Source organism: Canis aureus, chromosome 17 (assembly GCF_053574225.1).
Source record: "Canis aureus isolate CA01 chromosome 17, VMU_Caureus_v.1.0, whole genome shotgun sequence".
Taxonomy (NCBI): Eukaryota; Metazoa; Chordata; class Mammalia; order Carnivora; family Canidae; genus Canis; species Canis aureus.
The window spans coordinates 8831522-8852166 of record NC_135627.1 but is presented as its reverse complement, the minus strand read 5'-3'; the positions used below and the strand labels follow the sequence as shown (position 1 = coordinate 8852166).

Genomic DNA, 20645 nt, shown 5'->3' with positions numbered 1-20645 from the left:
AAAAGGCTTATTGCAAGAGAGGTGGAATGACAATTGCAATAGGGAGAACATTCTGTCCCTGAGATCTGCAAGCAACTCCAAGGTCAGGCAGAAAAAGCCTTCTCTTTAATAAGAAGGGGTGAATAAGGCTGCGTAAAACCAGGTGTGTGTGTCTGCAGCGGGATGACAGGACAGCGGATCAGAGAATGTTGTACCCTCTGGTCAGCCTGTTCTTAAGAGAGGACTTTAAGGAGGGGCTCTGGTTGAGGCTGGGTCAACGTTCAGGGACACAGAGGAAGGAGAGAAACTTAACTGATGTTTGATTAACACGGATTTTGCTCCACTTGTCAATGTGTACAAAACAGTCCACTCAATCATCTTTGAAGCACAGAACAGAGATTTGGAGGGTTTGTGTGTGGCCTTGTCTTAGGTAAGCAAGAGGGGCATCCTTGCATCTTATCTAAGTCACTTGTGGGGAAGAAGGGTTATTTGCTATTTCCCAGAGCACAAAATAGCAATAAAATTTTGTTCAACATAGACTGTTTTTCAGGACTACAGGGCTTAGGTAAAAGCCAAAGTTTTCAGTGCCTTAACACAATGACAATTTATTATCTTATATTCTGGAAGATGGAAGTCTTACATGGGCGTCACTGGATTAAAATCATGCTGTTGGCAGGCCTGTGTTCCCTTCTGGAGGCTCCAGGGGAGGATATATTCTCTCAAATTTTTCAGCTTCTAGAGCCTACTGCATTCCTTGGCTTGTGGCTCCTTTCAGTCTTCAAAGTCAGCAATGGCTGGTAGCGTTGTCCTCGTGTTACAGCACCTTGACATGGACCCTCCTGCCTTGCTCTTCCACCTGCATAATCTGGGATTATCTTCCAATGTTAAAGTCAGTTGATCATTGACCTTAATTCCACCTACAGCATTAATCCCCTCTTACCACATAAAGTAACAGATTCCCAGGTTCCAAGAAATAAGACTTGGACCTCATTAGGGGTTATTATTTGCTTAGTACTCTACATCTCTTGAATAATTCAAGGAATGTACAAAGAGACCTATTTTACCAAATACTACTTTTTTGAGTACTTAGAATTTTTTTGACTTAAGGCAGCAGCTCTCAGACTTCTTCAGCTTGGGTCCTTTCTACATTCTTAAAATTCTTAAGGATACCAAAGAGCTTTAGTTTACTTGGGCTATATCTATTGACACTTACTGCATTAGGAATTAAAACTGAGAAAATTTAAACACACTTATTAATTTACCTGAAGTGTACATAGCAAACTTATTGCATGTTAATATGAGTGACATTTTAATTAAAAATAAACATTTTCTAAAATAAAAGTTTAGTGAGAAAAGTGGCATTGCTTCACATTTTTGCAAATCTCTTTGGTTTGATAGAAGACAGTTGAGTCTCATATTTGATTTTTCATTCCATTTCTTGTAATATGCTGTTTTGGTTGAAGTTTATGAATAACATCCAGCCTCACACAGTTATGTAGTTTGAAAATGGGGGAGAGATGTTTCAATTATAGATAATTGTGGGTATACTTCTTTGATACTACACCAGAGTTTGACAAGCAAGACAGGTGGTAGTTTTTAAAAGGTTAATTGCAATGTGGAATATAAAAACACATCAATGAACTTTTTGTAATCTATTACTCTAATACCCAATGATATTGCGCTTTGAACAGATCTTTTACTCATATATGATTTTATAATCCCATTTGTGATAATTTGGAAAATATTGATTCATAGAGTTATGAAGATCTTCCAATTATCAAATTTTTAGCATGTCAAAAAAAATTTGTTAATATCACTTCTGCTTTTACCAGAAAAAAACTTTTGAAAAGCTCACGTTGACAATATGGGTTTTCTAAATTTCTAATTTTTTCTTAAAGGTTAGATTTTATTCCTGGCAACAAATCTACCTTTTCCCCTATGTGGGGCACTTGCACTATTGGTGCAAAAGCAGCAGTGAATAAAACTGCTGGCACCTGCACATGAATCGTGGCAGTGACAGGAGACTGGACTGCCATGGCATTCTTCCCCTCTCTGCACAGTGAAAGTAAAGAAATAAAAATCAGTTTCACTTAAATAGGTTTATGATGAAAAAGCAAAAATTATAATTTTATTAAATCTCAACCGTTTAGCACAGGTTTTTAATACTATTCCTTAGTAATGAAATGACAAGTACATATTTTGACTTCTGCTTATCCGAAGTCTGATGGCATTCCCAAGGAAAGACCTTGTGCTGTTGTATGAGTTGTGAGATTTATTTTTTTATTTTTTTATTTTTTTAGTGGACTTGAAAAAATGGTAGAGAAACTATGGTGTTTTGGACTTGGGTATTTGGCAGATATTTTCTTAAAAATGAGCTAAATAGGTCAATCACTTCAAGGAGAATAACGAACAGTGAGAAAGGCAAACAATGTCTCAGCATTACTATAAAAATGGTTTGGCCATATGGACCACTGAAAGTTCTTGAGGACTTTTAGGGTTGTTGAAAATACTCTTGGAGAAACTTATATATATATATATATATATACACACACACAAGAGGAGATGAACAGTAGTACCTTTGCTTACATTAGTACTGCCAGGCTTATCAGATTATCTAGTTATCAGATTATCTTAGCCATGAGAGAACCAGGCAGGACATATCAGGTTATGTTTAGGAAATTGTAATCAGAAAAGGTTTGGATGATGAAGGGGACCCAAGGTAGCAAGGCAGAAGGACCCAAGTTATCTGTCACCATAGAGATAGATATTCTAGCTAGGAACCAGCCTGAAGGCCGTAGGTTCCTTGTAAAGTTGAAAGGGGTAGGGAAACTCAGGACAAGAAAGACTCATCTCTGCTCACTTTGCATGACCTACGTGGCTGAGGAGACATGTGTTTCTTCATAGGAATGGAGAGAACAAGATCTGTCTCATAGTTTGATTGCCAGGGTTCAATGAGAGCGTGAGTATACCTTGATGGGCACAGGGTAGATGCTCAGTAATGCAAACTATTATGGATATGGCGTCATGAGCTTGCCCTGTGTGTCTCCTTGCACCCCAGATCATTGTGCAGACAGCACTCATTGCTATTTGGAGACCAGTGGTGTTTAGGACCAACATGTGCCAGACAAACCATTTCCTTTTTGCCCCGGGCCCTGACTCTGCATCACACCGTGGGTTTGTTCCATCCTAGCTCATGCCTCAGTATCTCTGTCCCAAGTGCCTCCTGCTCTGGGGAAATACACTTTTCAGTGCTCCTTTGAGGAGGTTCACTCCCTGGATCAAGAGCAGTGCACCCTCCTGGGCTAGCAGACCTTGGTCTTTAGCAATTAGTCAGTGGTTTGAGCAAACCAGGATCTTCTCATGTCAAGGTGATTTGTATCTTTCAGACATAAGGTCAGAGGTCCCCTTTTAGTGGACTAAACTATTGTCTATGATAGAATTTAATCCAGAAGCTATATTCTCCTCATGAGGGAAGTATTAGTCACGTTTTAGAGAATGCCAATAATGATGCCACAATTCTACTGACTACCAAAGTGCCAAGCATTGTGCGGATACTGTCTCATTTAATCTTGCTTGAGTCCCTGCCAGGGGGTTGTGATGATGCCCTTTTAACGAGAGCCTGGCATTCTGTGGTAGGGTGAACAAGTTAGGGTCGCACCTCTAGTTTTGAGGGATTTGGATTTCCATTTGAGGTCTATCTCATTTTTCCCAAAGACAAGCATGTTGCTATGATTTTTTTCATGTATCTAGTACAGTCACAATTAAAATTCAAGTTTCCTGTCATAGAGTGCATGCATCTTTGTTGGAGTAGAGGCTTCTTCACATAATTTCTGATCAGACTCAGCCAAGTTTTTAGCAGTTTAGGGAAAAATCCTCCAAACCCCGTTTCACTCACAGTGGGATGTCTGTCCATGCCTGAGTGGCTCAGCTTCATTTGTCCACTGGGTGCATCAGGAGTTGGCATCTTAAAGGTGTCTTAGAGTCACTATTGGGGCCGACTTGCTGCTGGGGTCCCAGCTCCCAGACACCATGGTTGCTCAGCTGGCTTGTCTGGAGCCAGCAGTGGTGAGGCCACAGCCATCTCTGGGTCATAGTCTGTGCTGGCCCTTGACCAGGATTCACACCACCAGAAATGTTGGGGGGCGGGCAGGGTCATGTCCTTGGTTGGCAAGGAGAAGGATGGTATAGGCACACTGCCACTCTGTGGTGGAACTGCATTTGAAAGCATTGCTGGCAGCATTTCTGCACTGAAGCTCCTCTGAAAGTTTGGGTTTTCCTAATACAAATAACTCTTGGGGCCAGGGAGGCCTTTCTTTTTTTTTCTTTTTGCACTTTCACTGCTGCCTGCATAGTAGCTGACAATATTGCAGTGCACCGCTGATGTCACCAGGCTTAGCTGCATGGTTGATGTGCCCTGACCAGCCTGTATTGAGGTCAAATGCTACTCACTTCAAGCAATAAATGCAATGCAACCCCAAGGGAGCTTATTTATTCCAGCAACCAGGTGTTCAGGCCTCGATACCTCTTCCTGAACCAGAAAAGTAGTGTTTTCCTACTTGTCTCTCTTCAACTAATCTGAAATTCTTCAGGCATTATCTGTAACTGCTGCGTCTTAATGCTGCCTTTCAAACTTTAATCAGCTACATGAGGCAGATGTGCTCGTCTCCTGTGAATTTCTCGTCATTTTTAAGTGCCAGTTTGTAGTTTTAATATCATCTCAAATGTCAGGGTTTTGGCATGATTCTAATTTCAGTTCCTTTCTCTCTTTCCTCCTTGTTTATAGAAATGGCATAAACCATCCCTGTTCAGTGGGGGCATTCTAAGCATTTGGTCACATGTGTCTTGGAGTTCTGAGTTCATCTGGCTCTTTGAAGACTTTTTAGCTTTTTTTTAAGCTCAAGGGAGATGACCTTATTGATGAGAGATGTTTAGTTGGTTCCTACGGGCAGGTGTTGGAAGAGCAGGATATGCTCTACTGTACAGGTTTTCATGCTTTTTGATTCCCCTGCAGTATGGAGTCATGACTATTATTAAACTGTAATTAATGAGCTGTTGGGCTTATTAAATGTTGTAGTTTTCCTGTAATTTGGCTTCCTTAATTAGTGCTTTCCTTCCCATTGTAGCATGAGTCTAGGATGGTCTGGTGGTTTTGTGATGTCTCCTGTCGTAGCCTCCTCCCATCATTTTCCTCCCATTCTTACCTTCGTGTTTTGACTTCCTTCTTACCACCTCATGGTTGCAGGATAGAGGCTCCAGCTTCATATTCATAGTCAGGCTGAGGGAAGAGGGAGAGCCAGCAGCCTGCTTCTTTCAGAGATTCTATCTGTCCTTGTTGGGGAGAGGATGGTGTCTCTGGGGGTTTCTACCTCCCTCACATGGAGCCAGAACTATCTCGTGACCCTGATCCCCACCCCTGCACTCCTGCTCATGCCAGGGAGGCTGTGAGACTATTTCCGGCAACATAGATTGCTACCCTGAATGATTCCTAAAGACTGGGATTCTTTAGGAAACAATGGGAGAAATATTGGTGTACCATCTGCCTAAGATATCCACCCTAACTTAATCCCTTCCTGAGCCTAATGATCAATCTTTCTTTCATCTGGCCCTGTCTTTGGGTAGTTTTGGTGTTCTAGTTTCTGATATATGCTTCCCTAGACCCTCAGTGTTTTTCTCATTAGCTGTATGCCATTTTGCACTCAGATTCTGTAACAAGTTGCTTGTAACTCGGTACAAGACCCTCAGGTATCTTGATTCCATCTTTAATGCTGTGTGCATTGCCCTCGCTCTGTCCGTGGTTCTTCATTCTGGGAAAAAGACACATTCCAGGCTTGTCTCATACCCATGAGCCTCCTTGTTTTCCAGTCCATGTTTCCATATTGAATCTCAGTATCTGAATTTTTTATGGGGATCTATCCCATTAGAACTGCAGCACTTCTACCACCCATTCTGAAGTCGGCTGGGTTCTTTGGATCATTGGAAAGTTATATATCCCATGGCCTATCAATGCCTCTTAGAAAGTCTCAAAAGCCTTGATCATGGTCCTCCCTAGAGACCACTAGAGGAGGCACTCATCTCAGGTGTTTTCTCTATTATGTGCATGAACTCTGAGTACACTCTAACCGTAGGCCCTGAACTTAATGTATTTGAAGTGTCAGGAGGACCTGGGAGAGACTCAGATTGAGGATTTGCCCTCTAGTCATTGCTGTTATTCTGGTATGACCCTGGTCGGGGAGGGCTGATGGAATTATTTGGACAGGAAATCTGAATGACTAATTTTCTCTCCAAGTAGGATGACTGCTGGGTAGAAACTTTGGATTCTGGCTGGAGCTAGAAGGGAACCTGGACACCATTGGTCAAATGCCTGTGTTTCACAGATGAAGATGCCTTGCTGTAGGGAGAATGAGCTGTTAGAAGTCAGATAGGTAATCAGGCAGGTCAAGGCTTGGAATCCAAGTGTTTTCAGCCTGGCAAGTCAGGCTTGGCCCTTGCATTATTTTTTAGGGGAAAGTCCTTGTCATTCTGCCCTGTCCCCTTCATTTAGGAGTGTTAGAACAACCAAAAAGACCGACTCGCTGAAAGAGCAGTGGGTACCTCTGAGGCACCCAGCCACCTGGTACAGACAGGTAGAACTGAAATACTTTTTGTGAAGACATTAAAGGATCTCAAGCAAATCTTATATTTTCTCTTATGTTGAGTGCCTTAGTTCCCCTCCTTCTGTGCTTAAAGAGTGTTTTGTTATGTGTTATATCGTTGCAATTGCTTTATATAATTAACTTGGAAGGAAAAAAAGATGTTGGATTTCAGAGGAAAGTCAGAAATGTGTTTAATTTACCTTAGTGACTGACTTTATTTAGTGCAAAGCCTTCCATATACAGAGAGATCAATCACATCACAGATTTTCTTAATTGCACTTTACTCTTGAGTGCAATTAAAAGCATTGGTGCTGCCCTGTTTAATGCTTATATTCTAAGACTTCATTAGCAGTTACTATGGATGGAGTCCTATGCTGGAGAAAGTGCTTTTAAAAGGTACAGAGATCTCAGTCCCACTTCCCTTTCTACACCCTTCAGATTCTGGATTAATTGGTCTCAGGTGTGTGCTGGGCATTGGAATTATTAGAAGATAATGAAGCAAATAGTAACAACAACAAGACAAACTCCCCAGATGATGCTAAAGTGCAGTCAGGGAAGAGATGCACATTTTCATGTATTTGTCAAAACATTACTTAGGTTTAAGGAATTGATTTTCATAACCATTAATATGTATTTTATTTTGCTATGTGAAATGCTGTGCATAGATTATTTGGTCTGATTTATCTGAATACAGACTTAAGTCATCCATGATAAATATAGATATTGTGCTTGGTGATATCTCTTCTACAATCATGGTTTGCTATAACTGCTTTTTAGGACAAATGAATCAGTCAGACTTTACATAGGGGAAGGTGAACTGAGAGCATAAGTAGAAAAAAGGTGGTCAGATTTCATGTGTCATTAAATGATTCCAATCATTATTTAACAAAAATAATTAGTTCTTGGCAGATAATGATAGTTTTTCCTCAATATCCATTCTCCCTTCTTCTTTAATCATAGAACATCCAAATGCTAGCTGGGAACCTAATTTCCCAGGATAAAGATGAAATTCCCTAATCTCTTTCACAGCTGGTATGGCCATATAATTAAATTCTAGCCAAAGTGATGTGCACAGAGTGGTATAGGCATCTTCCAGTGAGGATCTTTAAAGGGAAGGAGAATACATGTCTGCCCTTTCCTCTTCCCTTTTGCCTACTTCTAGCTCACGTTGCTAGAGCTGAGGCAGCCATCTTGATCAACAAGGTCTGTGCCATGCGGTGAGAATGGCCGAGATCCCACTGATTGTGGAGCCCTCATACTTTATCTACCTGAGAAAGAATAAGTTATTTCTTGCTTCAGCCACTGTTATTTTGTGTTTTCTATTTCCTTAAACTCAAACCAAATTCACTGCTCATTCTGAATTATAATTGGATGTGTCACTATTGATTAGGAGAGAAGCATAGTGAACAGAGAGTCTGATGATGTCTGTAACCGTATTCTGAAAATATTAGGGACTGTGAAAGCCCTAAGGTGCTGCTGATACTTTTTCAGAGTATGGATCTATTGATCCTTCATCCATTCTCTGGTCCGTTTCAATTCTATTTTGGCTTCTCTAGTTGTCTTAATATTTCCCCTTTCCATTTTGATGAGTTCTAATCAAAGTTGGCAAAACCAAGAGGCAGAAGAGGTGATAAAACCTGCTAGCTCAAGTAGGTGAAATTGCTTCTTGAAGGCCTTGGATACTACTTCCTCAAAGGGCCACACCTGTCATACTGGTTCTAAGCACAGTGTCTCAAGAATAAAATAACTAATTGAATGGATTAGTACTGAAGATTAACACATTCTTTTTCTTTTTTTTTGGTATATTTTTTTTAATTGGAGTTCAATTTGCCAACATATAGCATAACACTCAGTGCTCATCCCGACAAGTGTCCCTCTCAGTCCCTGTCACCCAGTCACCCCCACGCCCCACCCACCTCCCTTTCCACTATCCCTTGTTCGTTTCCCAGAGTTAGGTGTCTCTCATGTTCTGTCACCCTCACTGATATTTCCCACTCATTTTCATTTGGGGAATATAAAAAATAGTGAAAGAAAATAAAGGGGAAAGGAGAGAAAACAAATTATTTTTCAAACTAGATCCAGCATGCAAGTTCCTGAATGGGAATAAATACTGAGATTTTGGTCAGTGACATCAATGATTGCACAGTGGCTTTGATAAATTAAGAGCTGTGTATTAAAACCAAAAGTACCTATGTAGGGACCAACATCAAACTCAGCTAAAGGAGGGACACCTGAGTGGCTCAGTGGTTGAGCATCTGCCTTTGACTCAAGGCGTGGTCTCAGTCTGGGGCGGAGTCCGGCATCAGGCTCCCTGCGAGGAGCCTGCTTCTCCCTCTGCCTATGTCTCTACCTCTTTCTGGGTCTCTCATGAATAAATAAATAAAATCTAAAAAAAAAAAAAAAAAAAAAAAACTCAGATAAAGGATATTGAAATTACCTTGCAACTCTATGGCCTGGATTGGTCAAATGATAATGCATCATTAGGTCAGAACCAGCTACTCACTGTCACTGCACAGAAATCAAATGGCTGTGATGTGGGCATGGAGACACTGCCAGTGAGAGAGAGGTCTCTCATGCCATTTGGGTAGGTATTCAAGGTATTTGCCCTGCTCACCCCCACCAGTCATCACGGAGCTTAGTACATATCATATGCTCAATTGTATAGAAACACTAGATAAACTAATGGATTAGAGAAAATGTTAGTCTCAGAGTTTAGAAAAAGGTTGAAATCAACAGTGTCCGACAAGAACAAAAAATACATTAAGGGTTAAGAAGAACAGGAAATTGAAAGGTTTCCCAGTTTGGAGAAAGGAAGTTTAAGACAGGATAATGGTTTCAAAGCATCTATTGATAGCAAGACCTGAGCAAAATACTATGAGTTAAGATGCATTGAAGACTTCTTGGCTTACACAGAATAAGGTAAATAGGAAGACTGAATATGGTGGAAAAAAAAATAAGAAAAGGATTTTAGTATGGATTGATTCTTGAAACTTAAAGTGATTAATCAAATCATTTTAACAACAAATGATTCATAGTATTTTGATTGACTCAAACATGTGGCTGAGGTAAACAGTTTATCACGGAGACTAGAGGACAGTAGAAACAATTTCCCTGAGTTCACTAGCTATGTTTAGCTCAGTGTTACAAATACATGGGAAACTGCAAAATTCTTCTAATTTTTAGGTACTGAAAGTCAGACTAATGATTAATTAGATTGGGAATTTGTCTCTGTAGTAAAAGATGATCTTGACAATAGAGGGAAATAATGGAGTTTCTATTCTAAGAAACATTCTCCCCAAAGCAATCTTGCCTTTACTGGGACTGGGTAAGCAAATTTTGAAGGTATTCCCTTTAGATTCCTAAAGAATAGTGAACTCGTGAAAATGAAGAAATCTCAGTTTTAAACCCTCAAATAAGGAAGAGATAAGGGTAATAAGATTGATGAAATGCAAACCCATCAACGGCACCTTCAATTTGATTTTACTGAAGGGAAGGGAAGGTTTTCTTTCCTGTGTCTACTACCCAGGATTACTACTAATTCTACTACTAGTACCAGAATTACTACTAATAATTCTTCCACAGGTGATGTCTTTTCTCCCCACAAGGTTCCTGACAGAAATATACACAGAAGGGACTATAGCAAAGGAAATCAAAGTATCACTGCATTGCTAGCTGGGTTTGGGGTGAAAAATTCAATGAAGAGAACTCTCTGGTAACCTAGATTGGAGCACAGAGAGAAGCAAAACCACCTTATTTTCTTCTGCATCCAAGTGACAATCTAGATATGACTTTTCTTGTCAACCATATATAGAGAACAAAATACATTGAGTCAATTACGTAAGTTCATATATATTTGACAGCTGATTTGGGGGCCACAATTTAGTTAGACTGCCACTCAGATCCTCTGCAAACTTTTGCCCCTAAATTTTATTTCCCTATATAATTGAAGACTATATATAGTGACAACAAACTGATTTGTTTTTCAAAAGAGGCTGCCTTCAGCTCAGGGCGTGATCCTGGAGTCTCGTGATCAAGTCCCGCATCAGGCTCCCTGCATGGAGCCTGCTTCTCCCTCTGCCTGCTTCTTTGCCTCTATCTCTCTGTATCTCTCATGAATAAATAAATAGAATCTTAGAAAAAAAAAAAAAAGATGTGAATTGATGAGTAGCTATCTGGTGAATTTGTTTCACCTGAACAACTGAATGGACGACAACACCTTAGCACTTTTCTTTCCTTTTAAACCCAGATGATAGAAATCTTTCTCAGATCTAACTAAGCAAAGTCATAGACACTACTCTCTCCCTTCTTTTTTTATAAAAATTCAAACTGTATAAGTCTTTCTCAGCTCATATTATACATTACCCACATTGTCAGGCTATATGCAGAAACTTTCTTTCATAGATATTTCAAACTTATATGTTAAATATCACTTGAAAGACTTGCTTTCCTCATTGAAGAGTCTAAATTGTAGAATTTTCAAGTATGTTCTAAGCCACCAATTATTCCCATTCTTTACATCTTTTTAAAAGATCTTTAAAAAATGTATTTAGTTATGTGAGACACACACAGAGAGGCAGACATAGGCAGAGGGAGAAGCAGGCTCCCTGTGGAGAGCTTGATGCAGGACTCGATCTCAGGACCCCAGGATCATGACCTGAGCCAAAGGGAGATGCCCAACCACTGAGCCACCCAGGTGTCCCCCACTCTTTACATCTTAATATAGTTTTAGAATAAGCTGGACAATTTTCTTCAGAGTCTACTTTACTAAAATATAAAAATATACCATCAAGCTTTATTAAAGATACAGAGATTTGGGGAATCCCTGGGTGGCTCAGTGGTTTAGTGCCTGCTCTTGGCCCAGGGTGTGATCCTGGAGTCCTGGGATCAAGTTCCACATCAGGCTCCTTTTTTTTTTTTTTTTTTTCAAAATGCATCATTTTATTTTCCTCATGAGGCAGTCATACATTATAAACTTTAAGCATGTGACAGTCACATGATTTCTTCAGTAAGCCCAAGGACTTCCATGAGTTTTCCTGGAGCTTACAGCCAGAGTAGTCAAATATTAAAGCTTTCTCCACAGCCACATGTTCCTTTGATGTTTGGGTTATTGAAAACAAACTCACTGGATAATTTATCTTCAACATAGTCCATTTCTGTTCCTAAAAGTGTTAGCTGTGCTTTCTTTTCGATGAACACTCTGACTCTATCTTGAACAACTTCTTCATCAGAATCTCCTTTTGTCTTTGTATATTCTAGAGTATAGGAAAGGCCATTACAACCCCTGGTTCGGACACCAACTTTGAGACCTACGTGTTCAGGCTTATCTTTAAGTAGCTGTTTTATCTTGTTTACTGCTGAAGGGGTCAGGGTGAGGGTGGCCCCGGTGGGCTGCAGCTTCCCCTTGCTCACAGCCCGGACAGTGGCCGGGACTAACGAAGCAACATCCTCGCTTCTTCCTCTGTCTGTGTCTCTGCCTCTCTCTCTCTCTCTCTCTGTGTCTCTCATGAATAAATAAATAAAACCTTTTAAAGAAATAAAGATACAGAGATTTAAGATTCATTAAAATTCATGGCACCTGGGTGGCTCTGTCAGCTAAGCATCTGTCTGCCTTCAGCTCAGGTTATGATCCTGAGATCCTGGGACTGAGTCCCACATCAGGCTTCCTGCTCACTGGGGAGTCTACTTCTCCCTCTCCCTCTGCCTGCCCCTCCCCTTGCTTGTACTCTCTCTCTGTCAAATAAATAAATAAATAAATAAATAAATAAATAAATAAAATCTTAAAAAAATAAAATTCATAGTAGGCCATCAATAGCCTTAAAAATGGTTTAGGTGCATATTTCTCCCCTGTACTTAGACAATAATTGTGGGAATTTGAATGGTGACATTGTCATGTCAATGGAATCATAACTGGAAGTCTGTTAGAGATGATCTAGTTCAAGCTCTCATTCTATTTGTATATTAATTAAAAGTAATATTTATATTATTACGTCATATTATAAAAGATTTAAGAAGCACAGAAAAGCATACAGAAGAAAACACCACAGAAGTCTCACTCCTCTGAGATGCATAAGTATTTTTCATATTTTTTTCTATATCTCTCCCTTTACCCTCTGCTCACCTCCACATTTCCAAATCACAACCTGGAAAATTATTACACTTTCTTTGGCAATGACGTGTTTTATCACATCTCTACCAATACAACTGGCATCATATTTGCAAATTTAATAGGTATGAGTAGTATTTCACAAGTGAACAAATATTTCTTTAATTATTGTTCATGATGTAATTACCCTGCCCAAGTGTTTAGCCAATGTAATCTTCTCATGAATTTCTGGTTTTGTCTGTTCTCTAGCTGTCTATTGGGATCTTAGTATTTTTGTAACTAAATTTGTGATTTATCGTATATGTTGCATGTATTTTGCTAAACTTGAAAACATCTTAGTTGATGGTGTATTTTGTTGTATTGGCAATCGTGTCATCTTTCATTGTTTTTCTTTGGGTAATACTACTTAGCAATTCTCAATTTGTATTTTTTCACATTTTTGTATTCTTAAAAATTATCTTGTTCACTTCCAAACTTAAGAGTTTAATTGAAATTATGTTTAACCTATATATCGAGGTGCAAGAAATTAATGTCCTCTGTCTACTCATCTAGCAACATGGACACTTCTGATGATTTCTTCAGATTTTCTTTTATATTGTTCAAAATATGTAGGAAGAAAAAGATACTTTGTCAACAAAGCATCTAGAGAAAATGTCAACAGTTTTAAATGCTTTTATAAAAACTACAAATTTTAGGGGTCCTTGGGTGGTGCAGTCAGTTAAGCATCCGACTCTTGGTTTTGGCTCAGTGCATGACCTCAAGGTCATGAAATTGAACCCTACACTGGGCAGGCTCCTTGCTCAGTGTGGAGTTTGACATTCTTCCTTTCCCTCTGGCCCTCCCCACCTTTCTCTCTCTCTCTTTCTCCCCCTCACGCTCCCTAAAATAAATAAATAAATCTTAAGAAAAACCTACAAAATTCACTGCAAAGTTATTATTGGTATATTGAAAAAAATGATTTTTTGTGTATTTATTGTATGTATATCCACTTTGCTGAACTTTGTGTGCATTAGGAGAGGTTTTTCAGCTTATTTATGTAGATTTTCTAGATTTACAGCTACATTAGTCATTAATATTGACAATATTGTCTCTTCCTAATTGTTGTCATCTGTTTTTAGGTTCATAGGAGCATCCAGAACAATGCTACAAAAGAGTGATGATTATACCCTTTCTTTAATTAGGTTGACTCTCATCGATGTGAGAATGGTAATGGCTTTTGGCATGAAACTGTTACTGTATCTCATGTTTTTAATTCTTAGATTTGCTAAAGCTTATAAAATCAAGAATAATGACTAAATTTTAGTAAATATTTTTTTAACCCCAAATCGAGGCAATCACAAGGTTTCCCACATTTGAGGTTTTTTTTCCCCCCACATTGGAGTTAATAACATATTTCAATGCTAAAACCTTTATTGAAGCATCCAGGAATTTTTTCTTGATTTTAGTGAATTATAAATTTGCGAGTATTTCAGTTAGGACTTTCATGTATATGTACAGAAATGTATGAGGCTGATCTCTAGTTTCTGTTTTGTCATTATCAAACTTTGATGATTGGATTATAGTGGATTCATAAGATAAATTGCTCAGCTTATTTTCCTCCCTAGATATTGAAAGGGCATATAAAGGTGTAGAATGATCTAGCAGGTTAAAGGTTGAAGTAATTTGCAATGTGTCCAAGACATAATTGGAAGTGGTCTTTTCCCCATGCATTCATTGTTTATAGGTATGTTTTCTTTTTCCTTAAATTGATTTTGGTTATTTTATGTTTTTTAAAGATTTATTTATTTGAGAGACAGAATGAGAGAGAGAGGGAGCACAAGCAGGAAGGGGAGGTAGAGCAGGGAGCCTGATGTACTCCATCCCAAGACCCTGGAATCATGACCTGAGCTGAAGGCGGATGCTTACCTGACTAAGCCACCCAGGTGGCCCCATTTTGGCTATTTTATATTGCTCCAGGGCAGCTTCCATTTCTTTGAAATATATCAAATAATTAACATGAAATTACACAAAGTATTCCATATTAAAAGTTACTTTAACTTTTTCTTTACTAATTTTGATTTTTTTCTTAATTTGGTATTTCTGTTAATTTATTCCCTAAGAAGCAATCTCTGTAATAATATATATTAATATTAATTTTTCCTGAACTTATTTTTTTAATTCTTTTCTGTTCACAAATGCATTATAGTCTGGTTAACGTAATTTTAATATTTTTAGTAACCATTTAAATTATATTAATTTTTATTTAAAAATATAACATCCTAAACTTTTAAATATTTTATAGCCTTCTCTTAATTTTATTTTATAATGTTTCTCTCTTTTTTTGTTTGTTGTTAAATATTTGAATAGTTTTTTAATCATGAGAGTTTTTGTATTACATGAAAAAATTAATTTATAACATCATAGATTTAGTATATGTGCTGCCGAAGTGAGCACAACATCATAGTTTTACAATCAGATAATCTGGATCCTATAATTCCTGACTTTACGTGATAGATGTTTTTTGGCCAAGTTTATGATCAGTTGCCAAATTCCTATTGATGAATTTTTTTAAAAGATTTTAAAATTTATTTTAGAGAGAGAGCACGCACAGAAGCCGGGGGAGGGGCAGAGGCAGAGGGAAAGAGAATCCGGACACCTCACACCCGAGCCTGCCTCAGGGCTAGATCTCACAACCCTGAGATCATGACCTGAGCTGAAACCAAGAGTCAGATATTCAACTGGGTGAGCCACTTAGGTGCCCCTAATATAACATTTTTAAGTCACTAGTAAACTGATCTGCTTGATAAGTCTTTTTTTTCTGCTTCTCCTTTTTACATTCTTGTTTATCTTGTAGAACTGTTGAAATGTTAAATGAATTAATGGCAGGGTTCCTGGCATATCATAAGGTCTCAGGAAACATATAGAGGGGACAATGTATAGGAGTGGGTCACCATTAACTCTGAAGTCCAGCTCTCTGAGTTAAAATACTGGCTCTAATGTTATTTTGTCACTGAATGAATTATTACATTTTTCTAATCTTCAATTTCATTCCCTAAAAAATGGGAAAAATATTAGAATTACTTTATAGAATAGTTGTAAGGAATAATGAGAAAAAAAAGCAAGTATGTATAGCACCTGGCATAGTGTGAATTAAATAAACATTAGGTATTTTTATTCTTTGCAGATTCTTGAATTTTCTTTTTTTGTTCTGTAGTAATTTGGAAAACAGGTGTGCATCCTGTTCTTAATGTCAGTAATGATTATCTTTTAAGTTTTTTTCAAAACACAATCTAATCTAAATTTTTCTAATTGTCAATGAACAGCAATGGTAATAACTTCTTACTCTGACCTATGTAAAGTTAAACTCAGCATGCTTTCAAAAAACTTTTTACATTTTTTACCATTTTATTAACAAATCTGAAATTTATTGATACCTATTATTAATAGTAGGCTATATGTTTTTTATATTTTGCTTTATTTTGTGAAAGATAATTTTAAAATTTTATATTAATTTTATCTCATTTACCAAAAACATCCTTAATATGTAATTGTTCAATTTTTTTCAGTGTTCATTCTCAGATTTTCTTTATGCTGTCCTGAATATTTTTGGCCCTTTAATTTTTATTAAATTCTTGATCATCTGTAATATATGTTTTTAGGCAATCTATATGAAAGCTATTCTTTTTCAGTTTCCTAGCATATTTGAAAAAATCTTTCCTTCCATTTGTAAATAAAATGAGCTAGTTTGATGTAGGAAATTCTCTGATTTCTTATCCAATTCTATAGACCTAGATCCATTTTCTTCTGGAATCTAGTCTGATGGAGGAGACATATGAGGCTAATATGGTGTTTCTTCTTTTGCTAAAAACCAGGAATTTTGTTCTGGATCTTTGAAATTTAACACTCTTGTCAAGTTTTATATTCTCTTCCTGGAATTAAGTAAATCCTTTTGATCTACAGAAGTAGTTAGTTTTTTCAACTCAGGGAATTTCTTCTTAATTTCTATAAAAAATAATATATTTTAGTTTCTTTGGCTCCTTTCACCACTTTCCCTCAGTTGTATCACTACTCCTAATCTTTTTACTTTTTTCCTTTGTATTCTAGGTAACTTTAGTTTTTCCTTATGTAGGAGCTAAATATATATAGATTCTTCTCTTTAAAGATGGCTGTCTTTGGATTTCAATTCTGCCTTTGCAGTTTTAGGGAAGGTCTTTTCTTATCTCAGATTAAATCTCAGCCTTTGTCTTCTTCTTGTGTTATCTTGGTCTCTTTTTAGGGCAGCCTATTCTATATGATTATTTTTTCAATGGAGTCTGATTTTTTGCTTATCTCTGAGGATAAGGAAAATATGTTTTAAAAATCTTCCTTTAATTAAAGCAAATAGTTTTCAGAGATATGATTCCCTAAAGTCTTTAAGACTTTATGCCATAGAATAATCATTCTTAGGGAAAATGAGGACTTATTGTGTCTTCATCTAGACTTAGGAGGCTTTGGTCTAGTTTTAGTTTTTGCCAACAGATAGAATAAAAAGTCTTCCTTTAACTGTGCTCAGTGTCATCTTAGATGCCTTGTTGGAAACTGATCTCAGACCAAAACCAGTCTGGTATCTTGAAAGCAGAAATTATCCAGTAAAATTCTCCTAGACTTGGATAGTCTCTTCTCCTACCTTGCAGCTTAAGTGCTTTGCCTGCAGGATTGAGAAACTCTATCTCCAGATCTCCTGTGGCCATCCACAGTTCTTTTCTAATCAGAAACATTTATATGAAAAATTAGAATCTTCTATCATATTTGGACACCAGAGTTTCCCATTTCTGCCTTTATGTATATATACCAAAATGTAATAAATTTGAGAGGTTGAATATAGAAAAAGAAAATGGCTAAACCATTTATAAAAGGAGATTTGTAGTGACCAGCCCAAGAAAGCAACCCATTATCCAGAGTATGCAGCCAGGGAAGCCAACATACTACCTGTAAGTCAAACCTAACAGAAGTTCCACCACTATCTCTAGCAACCATACAATAACCCTTGTAACAATTGGCCCCAAATGACTGGGACTTAATTAATAACTGACAGCTTCCCTAATTTTTTTTCAAGATTTATTTATTCATGAGAGACATAGAGAGAGGCAGAGACACAGGCAGACGGGGAAGCAGGCTCCCTTCAGGAAGCTTGACGTGGGACTCGATTATGGGACCCCAGGATCATGCCCTGAGTGGAAGGCAGACACTCAACCACTGAGCCACCTAGGTGTCCTAGCTTCCCTAATTTTTTAACTCATTTCCAACTTGGGACTAATTAGAGAAAGCCAAATGTGGGCCCTAGCCAAACCAATAGGTCATTCCAGTTCTAATTAGCCTGCCTCCAGCCTCCCAGGCCAATTAGCACACCTTTGGAGCCTTCCCCTTTCCTCTGTGAAGCCCTCCCATCCTCTGTCTGCCTTTGAGTCTCTGCCAAACCCAGGTGATGGTGGCTCCCCCTCTTGCTATAGCAAGCTCTCAATAAGTAGCCTTTGCCTATTCTCATCTGATGGTCTTTATTAATTCCCAAAATGATACTGTCTTCTTGGACATTATGTTTTTGAAGTTCTAGGTCTTAAGTGAATATACTTGTATGTGTGTATGGGATATGGTGGTATGGTGGTGGCCACTTGGGGGGATATAACTTTTACAGTTTATAGAAATAGGTTGTGTGCATGGTAGGGTGAGGCAAGGTGAGTGGGAACGGATCTATCATCTATCTATCTATCTATCTATCTATCTATCTATCATCTATCTATCTATCCATATCTATCGATCTATGATTTTACAGATCCTCTAAATCCAAGCAGGCACTGGGATAGTAGGTATAAGATTTGGCATTTCTCTACCACTGTCTAAGCAGGAATACTGTTCTGTTTCAGAGAACAACACATATGTAGGCCAGCAGTTTTGTTGATGAGTCTATCTGTATCCATTTTCTATATATTAGAAGTTCCTCCCAAGTCCATCAATGACTTGCCACTAGCCTTAATTTCCTGGAAGTATTGCACATTAAAAATTTTCCTATGTCTTTATAATTTTTTCAGTGAGGGTAATTTGGCAAAGACCAGGAATTGCTCTATAAATGCCAACTTAACCTGGAAATGAAGCTCAATCTACCCATTTTAAAGATGTAGAAACAGGTTTGGATCTCTTGATTTGTCCACTATATTCTCTGATCTAGGTTTTCACTTATTTTTTCATAGCTCATTAGAATCCTTAGCCAACTCTTTGGAATGAATTTAGAAAAAGTCACTCCTCCGCATAAATAGCTGTATAATCTTGGATGAGTTACTTAATCTTCTTAAGCCTCAATTTTGATAATAGGATTGTCAAGGCATTGAATATGTCAGGAACCATTTTAGATACTTTTAAATGCATCATTATGTATTATTGTTAATCCTCTCAAAAAAAAAAAACCTTATGAGGCAGAAACTGCTAGCACCCTAATTTACAGATGAACAAAGGTTCTATTTGCTCAAGATCAAATATCTAGTGAGTGGTAGAGCCAGGAAGTCTTAATCATGACTCACTCTTTAACCACAACATAATTTTTTAACCTACAGTTTCTTCTGGTGCTAAAACATAGCTACACTTAAATTTAAATGATGTTATGGAATGAGGCCAGGTAGGTACAAATAAAAGGTGCCTTACCATATACTGGGCTCCCCAGAATTGAGAGTGTTCAAGATTTCAGTAATCCTGTAGGGCAAAGTGTCCATGATGTGGGATGTAGGGCAGCAACATAGCCTCATAGAACCATTTAGGGGTACAGCTTTAAATGGTGGCATGACTTTGAGATATATTTAGTTCTGCAATTTCCTTAGTAATGCTTCATTCCAAAACAACTCTATGGTTTGATACATTTCCAACCACTCTGCGGAAGAATGTGGTAGGTCTGGGAGTTTGAGATTTCATCAAATCCAGCATGGACAATCGTAGGGGTAAGATAGGCTTAAGAAGCAATTTATACTTTCCAAGCCAAGATTCCAAGCCCTGGAATCTTGCAACTTTCTGGAGTTTTGGAATGTAGTGAAGAGAGCCTTATGGGACCATCTGTGTAGTGTTTAGAGGCCATAGCAAAGTGGCATAATTTGAAACAATTCCTCAGTGAGTTTTATTATTCCTTTGATTTCCCTGCCAGTGCTTAGGGAATTCCCCATCTTCTGAGTGTTTGTAGAAGAGAGTCAGCCTCCTACTGTAGAAGGAAAAATGCCAGACACATACCTCCCTATTTCCTTTTGTAGCTATAAGTACTGAATCATGACTTCATTGTGGAGAGTTAGGACCACAGAGGCTCCATTTTTGTGTATAGAGGTTGGAGCAAGATTAGGTATCCAAATGGCAGCAGATTGCATATTCACCCCTTGGCAGGGACCACTTCTCCTGGTTACTGAACCAGAGGATGTAAGTGATCACTCACTCAAAGATCTGCCACCACATGCTGCACTTCAGAGTCTGCATCACATGTGTGGTCTAGCTGGAGCTTCATCCCAAATTTAGAGTTCATCTTTTGCTTTTCCTGGTCAGCCCTGATTCACTCTTTTTAGGCATTGCTTTTAGTTCATGACTGTAATCCTTTGTCTGAAGCCCTCTCTGTTGTCCCCTATTTCATAGGTACCTCTTGAATTTCTTTCTTGGTTCTTGTTTTCTTTTTTTTTTTTTTTTTTAAATTTTTTTTTTTTTTATTTATTTATGATAGTCACAGAGAGAGAGAGAGAGAGAGAGAGAGAGAGAGAGAGAGAGGCAGAGACACAGGCAGAGGGAGAAGCAGGCTCCATGCACCGGGAGCCCGACGTGGGATTCGATCCCGGGTCTCCAGGATCGCGCCCTGGGCCAAAGGCAGGCGCTAAACCGCTGCGCCACCCAGGGATCCCTTGGTTCTTGTTTTCAACTGTGAATCTAGACAGCTACGTAAATAGGAATTGTTTAAC

General features: G+C 38.2%; 1 long non-coding RNA gene and 1 pseudogene across 1 annotated transcript; both read right to left on the bottom strand.

The window, feature by feature from the left end:
* Window positions 1–557: 557 nt before the first annotated feature.
* On the bottom strand, window positions 558–20358 carry LOC144287745 (uncharacterized). The gene is made up of 2 exons (XR_013355511.1): window positions 19366–20358; window positions 558–844 (listed from the first exon to the last, which is right to left on the bottom strand). It is a non-coding gene; the product is annotated as an uncharacterized LOC144287745 (long non-coding RNA).
* Window positions 11515–12131, bottom strand: LOC144287743 (iron-sulfur cluster assembly 1 homolog, mitochondrial pseudogene; annotated as a pseudogene).
* Window positions 20359–20645: the final 287 nt, after the last annotated feature.